The 14,069-nt window shown below is 33.4% G+C and overlaps 1 protein-coding gene across 2 annotated transcripts in view; it reads left to right on the top strand.

Annotated features, from left to right (window-relative positions):
- The window catches only part of nfat5b (nuclear factor of activated T cells 5b), a 205,830-nt gene extending 194,321 nt beyond the window's left edge, over positions 1-11,509 (top strand). For both annotated transcript variants that reach the window (XM_073070274.1, XM_073070273.1), the window contains exon 14: positions 1,716-11,509. The gene's annotated coding sequence lies outside the window, so the exon portion shown is untranslated. The remainder of the gene's footprint in view (positions 1-1,715) is intronic.
- Positions 11,510-14,069: the final 2,560 nt, after the last annotated feature.

The raw sequence follows: 14,069 nt of genomic DNA, 5'->3' as shown, positions 1-14,069 counted from the left end.
AGATTTCTTTAGCCAGAGGATGGTGGAACTTGTTACCATAGGCAGCTATGGAGCCCAGATTATTGGGCATATTTAAGGCAGAGATTGATGGGTTCTTGATTGGACATGGCATCAAAGGTTACGGGGAGTGGGGCTGAGGAGACAAGAAAAGGATCAGTCATAATTGAATGGCAGAGCAGACTCGATGAGCCAAGTGGCCTCACTCTGCTCCTATGTCTTATGATCTTAAAACCCTACAATGCACATCATCACATTCCAGGAGTGTCACCTTTCAGTCCCATTCATTTCTCCAACGCTTGTTCCTTTTATAAATGCTAATCTTTAAGATGCTTGATTATTCTGCATTTTTCCACTTTTTCAAGAAAGTGAAAACACAGATGGGATAATTTCTGTGTATTTACTTATAATTATATAATATGATTTATAATAATTTATATGCAATATAATTATTACTTTTTTGTTCCTCATCAGCGCTTTGGTCTTCCTTTACTGAATTCTGAAACTTTGGTCTTGTGACATGCACCTCTTATATTCTTGTTTATACCGCACCCTTCTTTACTATTGATATTCGGGCAGCTATACAGAACTCTTACCAATGTTTGTTAATCTACGTATTTTTTATTTGTTCCACCACAATGAATTATATTACTGGATTTACTCAGTGAATCCTTAATCTCTCTATTACTATAATCTTATTTTCTTTTAATATCAGGGCATCCACAACTCTTTTTCTATTTCGCCATTCTTTTCTAATAGTCCAGAAATATTCAGTTCCTTGGGCTCTTGGTGACAAATGCTAAAAAAATCATACACATTAATTTCTATTTGCACATTAATTCATCCACCTTGTTATAAATGCTTTGTACATTCAGTTAAAAGTTCCTCAGTTTTGTCTTTGCACTAATTTTCCTTGCTCTCACTCCCTTTGATATAACTTTCAAATATTACGGCTTAGCCTTTAAAATGGAGTTTTAAACCCATTTGAAGTAATGTTTTAGTTATTGTCCCTGATCCAATAGTTCAAAACTGAGTTTCTACTTACTATTTGTTACATTGGGATGTAAGTTAGCAAACTAATTTTACCACTTTTTCACAGCTTCATCTCAATCAGATTAATTGTAATGCATTCTAATTTTATTTATTGCTTCATCTTTCCAAGAATCCATTTTTCTTTACACCATCTGAAATAGTCACTCACAAGTGATCATACCATCACTGAAACAAAGTATCATGTTGTAATAAAACATTTTTCTTGGAGAGTAAAGGTGGCACTCTGTACATCCTATACTTAATTTAGACTTCCATCTTAATTTGATTTGGGGATTCGGGGTTATATATAGAGAAGCTCCTTCTGTGTCTTTATTGAAACTGCTAAAATCAATCTTCTCCATAATATGTTTATACAGTAATATAATGTTTGAATTCATGATTCTGAGATGTACAAATTGCATATGGATAGTAATAATTTTACTCTATGTAAACAGTGTAAATTACACCAGAATATTTTGCCAGTGATATCTTCCTTGGATGTGAAGTGCTCAGAAAAATAAAAAATGTAAAATACTGTTGAAAAGTTGAAACAGTAATGAATTTGATGTATATGCACTAAATATTATGTGATGTAAATCATTCATTTCAACTGATGTTCTGTTCTGTATATTTAATAACTGATTATAATCATTCATGATAAACAGTAATTTTTTATTTATTTCTAGGTATTCATATGGTACATATTCAAGAAGTTGTGAAGAATCGTCAAACTTGTGTGAAACTAGAATGCTGTCATATGAAGGGAAGATAGAATTATGTGACTGTACCATGAAGGGAAAGTTATTGATATTCCTTGTATCCATTTCACCTTTTAAACTTGTCCTTGACCTATATTTTAAAACATGAAGCTTAAATTCTTTATTCATTGCACTTTGAGTGCATAAATCCAGATTTTTAATGATGTTTTCTTGTTTGCATTCCACTGTGGAAGGTGCATCTGACAGAGTGCATGTCTACAATTAGCCAGCTCCCTCTTAAATTTAAACATTTTGACTTTATTACAAAGGCTTTTAAGCTGATTAACACTCAGCAAAAAATAAAGATTACTAACAATATATTAAGAAAGCTTGTTTAGACAGAGCACTTATCAGCTACTTGTGCTAAACGGGCATATATAGTGGCAGTTGTGTGCTGTACAGCTTCTGAAATTCAAATTCATTAAATTTCAGAATCGTACAATGTGCCATCATTTCAATGTATGTGTGTTTAGAAGTTAATGGATTAGTTTATATCCCATCGTCTTTTTATCATCATTATCTCAATCATTATGCAATGTGTCATCACGACACATGACCAAGATTCAGTGTTGATCAGGAGCCACAAAAGTCTACTTGCATAAGTAGAATCTATAGTGTAGCATAATGAAGACAGTCTGCAACCAGACAGATGAATTTTAAATATGTGTCTATCCTGGAAAATGTTTCAGTTATAATGACAGCAAACAGTGGACATAACAAAAAGGATTTGGAAAAGGTTTATAATCTCTCTATTCTTCCTCAAATAGCTACAGAAATCATTTCTATTTATTTAGCTAAATATATGGTGAGCTTTGTATTGGATCCTGTCTTGACATTGGCATTGTGTGTTTTTCCCCATAATAAGAGTAAAGCATTACTCATAAACCTAGTAAGAAACTTCAAGTACAAATTAAATGAATGGAGCTCACTGACTCCATGAAAAATAACTGGCAAATAATAGAATACAATGGATTTCAGTTAATTGGGGAAGCCGCTTGTTTGGGACAACTCGTAAGGAACATAAACTTAATTGAGAAAATAGCTGGGATTCCCTTCATTTATTTGGGACACTGTGTTGCTTAATTGGGACAGGAGGCTTGCTGAACAGTTTTTAATTAGCATTTGTGCACTTATAAGGCCATTAGACAGTGCACCATGCTTAGAACTAACAGCTTTTAAATTGCATCTGTTACCTGCGTTTGTGTTCAAAAAGCAGTGATTTTTGTCGCTGATACTTGGCAAGAAATAAGCTATAAGACAGTTCAGAACAGTTTTGCTGACTGTAGTTTCAAAGCTTAGAGTTGCCAGAAACAGCTGGGAGTGAAAATGGAACATTTACGCTACTTCAACAAGGAACTATGAAGAATTTGAAGATATCAACAATCTTGAATGCTACCATAAAAATGAAGATTTGGAGGATGCAATAGTCAAAAACATAGTATGAAGGCAGGCCATGATCTGCACTCGGTGTCTGCACTGATTTTGTTCATTTGCAGTCAGTTGAAAGAACACAGCAGACTACTCTGGATGAATTCCTCCATTAATAAATATTGGGAATTAATACACCATTTTATAGTATTGTAGTATTGGTAGTGTTCTAACTTGTATTTTATTTAAATTCATAATTTTTTTTCAGTTAAATGGTAGTTTGAATTTATTATACATTTTTAACTGTTTCCATGAAACTCTTCAGCTAACCATATAACCATATAACAATCACAGCACGGAAACAGGCCATTCCGGCCCTCCTAGTCCGTGCCGAACTCTTAATCTCACCTAGTCCCACCTACCCGCACTGAGCCCATAACCCTCCACTCCTTTCCTGTCCATATACCTATCCAATTTTACCTTAAATGACACAACTGAACTGGCCTCTACTACTTCTACAGGAAGCTCATTCCACACAGCTATCACTCTCTGAGTAAAGAAATACCCCCTCATGTTTCCCTTAAACTTTTGCCCCCTAACTCTCCAATCATGTCCTCTCGTTTGAATCTCCCCTACTCTCAATGGAAACAGCCTATTCACGTCAACTCTATCTATCCCTCGCAAAATTTTAAATACCTCGATCAAATCCCCCCTCAACCTTCTACGCTCCAATGAATAGAGACCTAACTTGTTCAACCTTTCTCTGTAACTTAAGTGCTGAAACCCAGGTAACATCCTAGTAAATCGTCTCTGCACTCTCTCTAATTTATTGATATCTTTCCTATAATTCGGTGAGCTAAGTGGGGCAGCTGCTTAATTAGGTCAAAATGTACTGGTCCTGATGCGTCCATTGTAGAAACCTTGCCTTACTGTTAGCAAGAAGTCTCTTAATTAATATAATAGGTGACATATCCTGTTCTGGTGTTATAAAAGTGTCATTAATACTGATTTCTGGATCATTATTTTTGATCCAATTGAAATTAATTATGACTCTTCCTTGTTATTTTCAATCCTGTTCTCACATAGTCAGCTCTGCTTATTGCGCGTACATGGTGTACATTCTAGATTGTAAAGGGAAAAGAAGTCTAATCTCTAGTTTTCCTTTGCTGTTAATTTTAAACCTGAAATCTCTGGTTTTGTATTCATTGCCTGCAACTTTGTTTCACACAGAGGTAAATGTTATCTTCCTGACAGTCTTGTAAATGCAATCAAAGAAGTGACCTTTCTACCCATTAACAGAGGACGGTCTATCAGGCAGCAATTAAGTAATCAATTTGCTCGGTTGGATACGTCTCTATCTTGATTAGAAAACTACCAGTAAATTCCCTTTCTGTTTGCTAGTTAATTTGGATTTTAAGACCATCTGTCCACAAATTCTGTTGTTGAATAAGCAGGAGGCACAGTTTTAAACTTTTGACTTCAGAACTCTATAGATGCTGATTGAACTATGTTCACATAAGATAAATGTTAAAATACTAAGAATCATCGCTCCTCATGTAAACAGGATCATAAAGATCTACTACTTTGGTCTTCTGTCCAGAAAGTACATACATTGATGGTAATATCTGTATGTACCACTTGTGAGGATTGCCATCTTTCCTAATCTGGGATCATTAAGTTGAATATATGTCAGTCTTGCCCAGCAATTACAGGTGGTATGAGACGGAACTTCTGACTTAGATTGAGTGTCCATGATTGATATTGAGGAATAGGATGATTACTCTGTGTTCATACCAGTGACAGCCCGAGATAAACCCATCACATACATACCTTGAACTATCAGAAGGTCTAACAGTGAGACCTGTATATTCTCCAAATATTGAGCAGTGTGACCTACACTAATGAATTCAGTGATTTATGGAATGATCTCTTCAAGAAACACTCAAGCATGTCAAGATGCTTAAAGACACTGACTCTTTATTTAGGAACTCTTAATCAGATGTGATTGGTGCTGCCTTTTTCAACTTCTTAAAGCATCATTCTCCACAATTTTTAGAAAAATTGTGACCAAATGCCTATTCTAATCAGAGGACTGTGTGCTTGTTTCATACATGACCCAAATATAATAATCTAATCAGTATCTTAGAAACAAAACCATAAGACCCTTTGGCATTCCCAGTATTTTGATATTCCTGTGAAGTTGTACTACTGATAGAGTTGTAATTTTATCTAGTTACTTAAATGAGTATTTTAATCAAACTTGCAATATTTTCTTTTGCGTGTGATGAGCAGTATGTGGTTCCTGATTTTCAGTAGTAGTGAGAACGTCAATTTGTACAGGAAAATAACTGTGAATCTGTATATATGAATTATTCATAATCTGAATCTAAGCAGCACCTGTAGTGAGGAAACTTAAATTGTAATGTACCTACAGTATGCTTCCCTATTGTTATCTAGAAAGCTGATTGACTTTGAAACACAATGGACAGGTGAATGGGAACATTTTTCTTTCCTAAATCCAATATTTGAACTTTGATGTTGTAGTATAGTGACATTTTTGCATTTTCTGTTAGAAATGCAAATGAAAATTTGATTTAGATACAGTATTAAATGTTTTAATGTTGATGTAAACCAAAGTTTGGATGTTTTGAATAGCTTTATACTTTTTCTAGTTATAAGTAAACATTTAATAGCTTTATAAGTATTGTGCAGACCTAATGTAAATATTACACTTTTTGATACAGATAAATATTGGTTTAACATCATGTCACCAGTCAGTATTAAGGTGCAGGTTCCCTTGATAAAAGGTATCATTATTAGATATCTTGGAAGAAGTGAGGGGGAAAATCCCATTGAAGACACCTGTCCATTAAATATCACCCATTACCATTATAAAAGATTTTTCTTTAGAATTGAACTACTATTTCGCAGATTCCTAACACTAAGAAATGATTGGTATCCACCTAGATCTAATGATTAAACTTCTTTAGAGAAAGTGGATATGATGCACATTGTATGCAAAACAAAAAAGACAAACATATCAATATAAAACTGAAATGGAGATTTAACAATACTTTCATAGGTCTATATATTAAACAAAATATGACCTGGCTTTTCATTTTTGCTGCACTCTGTTAACACTTCCACTGGGATGAGCTGGATAATGTAAGTGAAACAGCTAACTTTCCTTTGGAAAGATGAGCTTTTGGTTGAAATCAAAGTAAACATGCTCTAATAATGGAATTTCCAGCACTTTATTCAGCTAATATTGTGACCATTGATTCCCTTTAATGTGTCAGTGATTTTTTTTCCTCTGTCAACTGTCCACAGTACTACTTTTAAGTATTTATGTTCATGAAAAGTCATTCAATTGTATATTTCTTTTCTGTTTACTGTAAATATTTAAACTATTTTCTTACTGTGCACATTTTGAGCCATGCAAAAACTTTAAGCAGCTACTTCTCTTCCTTAAGAGGCACTGAAGATGTTTTCGGTGATACGGTCTTTACTTGTTATGAAGGGAGCTTCAGCTGCCTGACCAGCTTTTAGGTCAGTAATTTTAAATACAGAGTTTCTATTCAAATTTGGATGGTTTATATCTAATGTATGTTTCATTTTTGGAAAGCAGCATTTTTTATATGTATGTGTGTATGTATATAAAATATATACATGCATATATACATTCACACAGATATATATGAAATGGCATAATATTTTGTTATTTGTACTAAGTGAGTACAATCAAATTATAAACTTTACCACATATTTCTGTGGTGGCTGAGAGACTTTGTCAAAATGAGTTGGATTGGCACTTTTGCTACTACTGTTTTTGAATGATTTTAAATGTTTTAAATGGTAATCAAATATTTATGGGACATAGTGTAAACTAGTAGGGCTAAATATCTTTTTAAATACCTTTGCATGAGAATTAATATAACCAGAAAATGGTGAATAGAAATATAGGAATATTTTTCAGATTTCAGCACACCAGTGTTCATTTTATCATGAAGCAGAGCTGAAACCTAAACATGCATTTTAAAAAAATCTAAATGACATATTTTGAGTTCACTATTTACTTTGATTCTGTTATTGGTCTTGTACTACTTTGTTTCCATTACTGCTAGTGCACATAGTAGCAGTCTAAATAAAAGAACGTGAATTTATATTGCTGAACAAAATCCTGAATTTGTTGTGTATTTCAACACACAATACAATTAGACCTCTCATTGATTCCTTGTAATCTGTCTCTTTGTTTTGCAATAACCAATCCAGTTAATACTTATTATTTCACGTTCCTAGAAACAATTGCATGTCTTCATTTTACACACTGTAGTGTTGCTGACGTTGCATATCAAATTGGTTTGTTTCTTTATTTAAGATTTAACCCAATTTTGTGAGCTAATTATGTTATTGTTCCAGAGGACTTTTTTGTGGCACCACATTTCTGAAAATCTCTTCCAATGTGAAGTTTAAGTGTGCCCACCCTCAGCCCCCCTCAATGACAATCCCCATTTGGCCGTGACCACCAGCCCTCTCTCTCCCTCAACTCCCCTTTTCTGGTTCCACAGGTCTTAAGCCTTGGATGCCACTGAAATCTGCAGTAGCTGGCTCTTGCCTGCGTGGTTATTAATACCATGTATCTCTTGACTTTTTGTTTTTCCTTGGATTTTTCAAAAACATAATTTAGTTGAGCCAGCTTTATTTCAGATTTTAGTTCTGTCACTTGTATATTGTTTGATCACTTAAAAATTCTGATATAAGATTTGAGTTTGCATTTCCAGGCTCTCATTTTTGCTAATAAAAGGCACAATTATCAGACTAATGGAACAGATTATAATTCAACTAAACGCTTCTGTTTTATGAACTTTTAATTAAAATCTAGTGGATAGAAAAGATGGGATGCAAATAACAACATTTATCAATCAACCTGTAAAATTATAACTACTGTTTTTACATTTTTCCTCATTTTCATTTATCCTATTGGTACTACTCTGTTGAGATGACCTAACCAAAATGTGCAAATATTCTACAGGTTTTATATAAATAATTTTGAAAGAATGAGGGTCACTCATATTTCTATACAATAACTAGTAGGACATTTGTAAGTATTTAATCTTGTATTCAAACTGAAATTAATTAAATTGATAGTGAAATGAAAAGTATTTAGTACCAGGACTGATGGGCATGTCATGTGACAAATGAGGAGCATTAAAATAGCTTCCTTGCTTGTTATATTTCTAATTTGAATTTAAAGTTTTACTGAGACTTTAACTTTATGATCAATAACTATTGTTTTGGAAGTAAATAATATCTGAATCAAAATTTCGCATGAGTCATTCAATTTTATTCTTTCAAGAAAATGAGAATTAAAGTCCACTAATCTTTTGTTCTGATTCCCCCATTTTAAATTGGCATAGCATATTAATGTTTATTGAAACCTATTTCCATTTTCATATGCTTTTTTTTTTCATTTGGAAAGAAAGCCACCGGTGAGGTTTTCTATTAATTGTAAGGTAGTCATCAAATTCCACATTTTCAACAGAGGAACCATGATTGCAGATCAGAATGCAAGCACATTTTGTTCATCTTGTTGGAGGCTGTTGACATTCATCAGCTTCCAACAGGATGTACAAATTGAAGAATTAATCTTTACATCCTTCTAATTAACTCTTTTTAATTGTCCTTATATTCTGCATATCCAAATGCAATGCAAATATAGTTTAAATTGGAACATCAATTCCATGATATCTCCCACAACATCTAGCAGAAAGTAACAAAAAAAGTCCTAGAATTTTTAACATTACTGTAGGTCCTTTGGACAAATATTTTACAATAAATACAAATTCTGGCAGTAATAAAAACAGGAAGTGCTGGAAATGCTCATTATCAGCAGACAAAGAAACAATTAATTTTCCAGGTCAAAAACTCTTCATTAGAAAAAATGAAAAAAGAAGTTACTTGTTATTTACAGAGGGTGAGAGAGCCATTGATAAGACAGAGAGAGCATATCTGATAAGCTGAAGCCTGGCCTTTATTTCAAATTTACAGCATCTGCAATTTCTTGATTTTCCTATTTTACTAGAGTAAATGGTTTTTATATTTTTGTGAAGTCCACAGATTTTAATATAACATTGCTTCATTCAATATACCAGGAGCATTCTAGCAGAAGATTTCAGGTGGTAGTTCACAAACAGTGCACTACACTGGTAGATTTGTAAGTCTGCAGTGTTTTAAACCAGAATAGCAGTAATACTCTACTCAAAACAGTGATTTCATATTTAATGAACAAACATAAAAAAGATGCTATATTACAATTACAGAGTTGGATCATATACAGCACAACAAAATATTACTGTACATGACCCATTCTTCTTCAGCATTACATACCATTCATCTTTCAGTGACATTTTTCCCCTGGCAATTTTGGCCTTCTGAGAAATATTCTCCAATTTTCTTGGTGTTTCAACAACTCTATCATTGTCAAGGCAAAACTTGTCTGTCAAATTTTTGCCATCTCTCCAAACACACTTAAAATGAAGGCAGACAGTATATATTCACTTTTATAATTATCGCATATACAAAATGCCTCAATGATGTTTGATTTTAATGTTAAAGGAATGGTTCAGTGGTTAATTGTGTAATAAGAGTAAGAGAAATTGATAAAATTTCTGAAAATATATCTTTTTTCTCTCAATGTAAAATGTCCAAATCTTTGATACATTTCTCCAAATAGTGGGGAAATTGTATTTAAAAAATGGATTACTTTCTCTGCTCTTTTTGGTTTTCTGTGCTGGCAGCACAGTAGCATAGTGGTTAGCACAACGCTTGACAGTACAGTCAACCCAGGTTCAATTTCCGCTGCTGCCTGTAAGGAGCTCAGGTTTCCTTCCACAATCCAAAGATGCACCAGTTGTTGGGTTATTAATCATTGTAAATTGTCTTGTGATTCGGCTAGGATTAAATCAGGGGATTGTTGGGCCTATTCTGTGCTGTAACTCAATCAATAAATAAATAGCTGAAAACCTGTAACCAATAAATATATTGTATGGAGTGCTCTTACAAACAGGTCTGGTATGTAAAAGTAGCAATACTCTATGGGGAACTAGGTTAACTTATAAAAACAAAGTGGATTAAGTAGTTGCTCTGAAATACTTAATTGTTTGGAAATAAGTTTTTTTGCCACAAAAGTTATCAACAGATAAATATTTTAAGGAGAAAATTTGTATTTTTAAACTGTGTAGATTTATTTCAAAAGGCTTAGATCAAAATCACTTAATAACAAATCAATGATTGGATTATGAATTATACAGTCTCTTTCTGCTTATTAAGTTAAACATTTTAAAATTACTAACATAAGCCATTAACTTATAATTGTAAAGATGTAACTCAAAGAACATTTGTACTTTAGTAATCATCTCAGCGAGTAACATTGTAAATACAGACTCTTAAATGTTTTCACAGTCCTGAAAACATATTTTATATCTGTTGAACCGGAATTGGAAATTAATTAGCTTGAAAACAGATATATCCACCATTTTTGAAATTCACGTTAGCCAATACTTGGGAAGCAATGGATGGCATTCAACCCTTGGCTGGAATTTATATCTGATATTATTTCATCCATCCTTCACACCTAACATAATGTTCTCAAATTTGAGTTAGACCATTGAATATAGAACTTGGTAAATTGGAATTCCCAACAATAAGATATGAAATGTACAAACAAGCAGATCCAGCTTTGGTAAGTGACTGCCAGAGATATTGAACAATGTTTTTTTTCCTGGCATTGTATTGACAGACGTGTTTATTTTATTTACAAAATTTCTCAGCCAATGGTAGTCAAGCCGTATCAACATAGATTCCATCAGAGATCACATTTCACCATTCCTGATAGCTGCAGAGACAGTGGTGTCCTTCTGCTAGTTTTTGTCAGTGCACTAAGAGCGAAGGTATATGGATTGTTCAACCATTGTCAACGAAATCCAACATTCTTCTCCTCATTGAGAGGAAAATTTCCAGTAAGTTATAAACTGGATTTGATTCCATCTATTTAATTTACTCACTTTAGAATTGAAACCATTGGTTATGTTGCACATTGAACCACTGAACCTACTTTTTAATTTTCCTGCTATGATGTGAAATCAGTATCGAAATGTGTTACTGAAGTTATGCTTAAGTAGTCATTTACTAACAGCACTGATGTGGGTGGTTTGGGAGATACTTCTTGCATAGATGTTTAACTGTTGAATTTAAATAAATAAATATTTTGCTTTTGTTGGGATATTTGTATACTCTAGCAATTATATTTCTGTAAATTGCTGCTATCTATATAAATAAAAAAAATAAACTCCTAAGTCTCTGGGTTTCTATATAATCACTGAATATAATTAAAATGCTACCGCATTTTAAGAATTTGACATTAGGACTATAAAAATGGAAGTTGTATTTTTCAGTTATTCAGTCTATTCTTCCAGCTCTTCAGCAGTAAACTGTCAATATTTAGTACTTCCACGTGGACCATAGTTAATAAAATTAAGATATTTTAATTTTCGTCTCAGCTGGAAACGTCGACAGTGCTTCTCCCTATAGATGCTGCTTGGCCTGCTGTGTTCCACCAGCATTTTGTGTGTGTTGTTTGAATTTCCAGCATCTGCAGATTTCCTCATGTTTGTTTCAATAAAGAATTGAATTGAACTGAATGGGTCAATTATATTTTATCCTGGGATCATATCTGTAGCAAAATATACAGACGTTTAGACAAACACTATCGGTCTATTTTTAAATGTGAAATTAAACCTGCATCCACCCAGTTTGCAAAAACCATTAGAAGAAAAACATGTTCCTGTACAGAAATAGGGAAAAAAAGCTTATATTCTACTTGAAATTCCAGTAACTATTATCCATGGAACTTAGAAGTAAAGATATTTGCTGAGAAATTGGATTATCTAGCATACCCCTATAATACTATGTTATCCAATTTCTATGAAAGGTTAATGACAGATGGGGACTGAACAAGTGACATATGAAGTTCATTATTTTATTCTACGTGTTTGACAGTTAACACATCTCAATACCACTTCTAACATTTCAGTCTCCAATGAATGGCCTGAACTGCATGAACAGCCTTTTTGTTGAATTTAAAGATTTTATATCAACTGTTGTGGGGGAACTGCCAGGTTCTCATGCAAATTCCACACCAGCACCACCATGCACAGTAATAGCTCTATCCTCTTCCCAAATCCACAAACCTTTTCCTATTCATAATCCTCTTCTCAGTCCAGATTTACTAGCTTTTATATGTGGAGGGTAAAGGTTCACCACATTCACAGTAAGATCACAACAATGTGATTGCTTTGAGACCCTGATGAAATTCTATATCACTGCTTAGGATGTACTTTCAAGTTTCCTATTTAAAACTTCACCACCAGTCTTAAGCGTTCTAACTTCAGAAACATTTTGATGTGAAATAGTAGGCCTCTAATTAGATGACTCAGATTTGAATGCCAAGTCTCGACTGATTTCTGGATGTTTTCCCAGGATTGGTTTCCATGCATTGCAGCTGTTTAAGTAAGTTTGTGTATATAACTGACAGGCTGAAAATGGTGGCAAAATTAGAATCCACTTGGATATCTTAAGGTCAAAATTCCTTTTCAGGAATTAACTAAAGGCAAAACTTGTTAAAGGTCTAACAATATTCAGAGCCGAAAAGGGTCTCCTCGTACTTTGGCCAACATTCTTTCCTCAGCTAGCACAAACAGCAAAACAAAACAGATTATTGTTTGAGGGATTTGCTTTCTGTAAATGTATTCCCCCATTTGATCTACACAGAAACTAGTTGTATATGAAGGACAAACTTATTCTAAAAGGAAAATCTGATCTATCAATGCAATTTACTTAAAAATAGAAAATGAAAAACAATAAACAACTAATTGTTTAAAAATAAAGGTTTCAGGGGAAAATTAGAAATACTAATGGAAACAATATGGTTAATTATCTACATCGTGTACATTTACGCTTAGTTACCTGGGCATAATTTTCGGTCATTAAATGCTGCATGGTGTAGCAGCTAATAATATACATAGCACAGATTCATTCAGTGTTTGAGATCTTTTTATCCTTGTGGATATTTAGACTCTCTATGGTAACAGCAATTGACTTGGAAGTAATTGGTGGCGATCATGGAAATTCTGATTCGTCGTTCTGAAAGCTTGCCATTGACGCACATTCATGATCTGCAGAATGTATCTCCATTACTGCTGTGTCATTTTACAGTTATTTGTTGTAAGAAATTGCTGAAATAACTGCTGGATTACCAGCTTTATTATTTTTGGTTGTTTCATATTTTAGGAAATGAATTTCTCCCTTTATGATTTAAATTAACTTTACATTAAAATGATTAATTTCACTATATTCAAACTAAGCAAGTGTTTTCTTTAAAGTAAACCTGCGATAATTTATAGATCTATAAAAGGAGTAGTTTCTTGAGAGTGGTGAAGGGAAGTTGCTCACTTCTGGCCTCAATGAAACTTGCTCAGAAAACTCCAGGAATGTGTTCCTTTTCCACATCAGAGTTGGTGTCAAACATTAGTGACGTCATTGTACTGGCTGAGTAGACAATCAGATTAAATGATTTTGATGGACAATACAATTGAATGGGGAAAAAAAGATATTTTTGTAACCTTTTATGCATGCTCCAGGCCAATAAATACTGATAGATTAAGATAGAACCTCAACTCAGACATTAAAATAGAATAAAATTGAATTTTGATTTTAAAAAAACAGTCTGGGCTGATTAGATCATAAAGCAAGAGTATAATTAGGCCATTCAACCTATCAAGTACTCTCTGCTATCGATCATAGCTGATTTATTTTCCCTCTTGATCACATTCTCCAGTATTTTCCCCGTAATTTTTG

The sequence above is a fragment of the Hemitrygon akajei genome, chromosome 17 (assembly GCF_048418815.1).
Source record: "Hemitrygon akajei chromosome 17, sHemAka1.3, whole genome shotgun sequence".
Lineage (NCBI taxonomy): Eukaryota > Metazoa > Chordata > Chondrichthyes > Myliobatiformes > Dasyatidae > Hemitrygon > Hemitrygon akajei.
The sequence above is the reverse complement of the archived record's forward strand: the minus strand, read 5'-3'. Positions and strand labels throughout refer to the sequence as shown.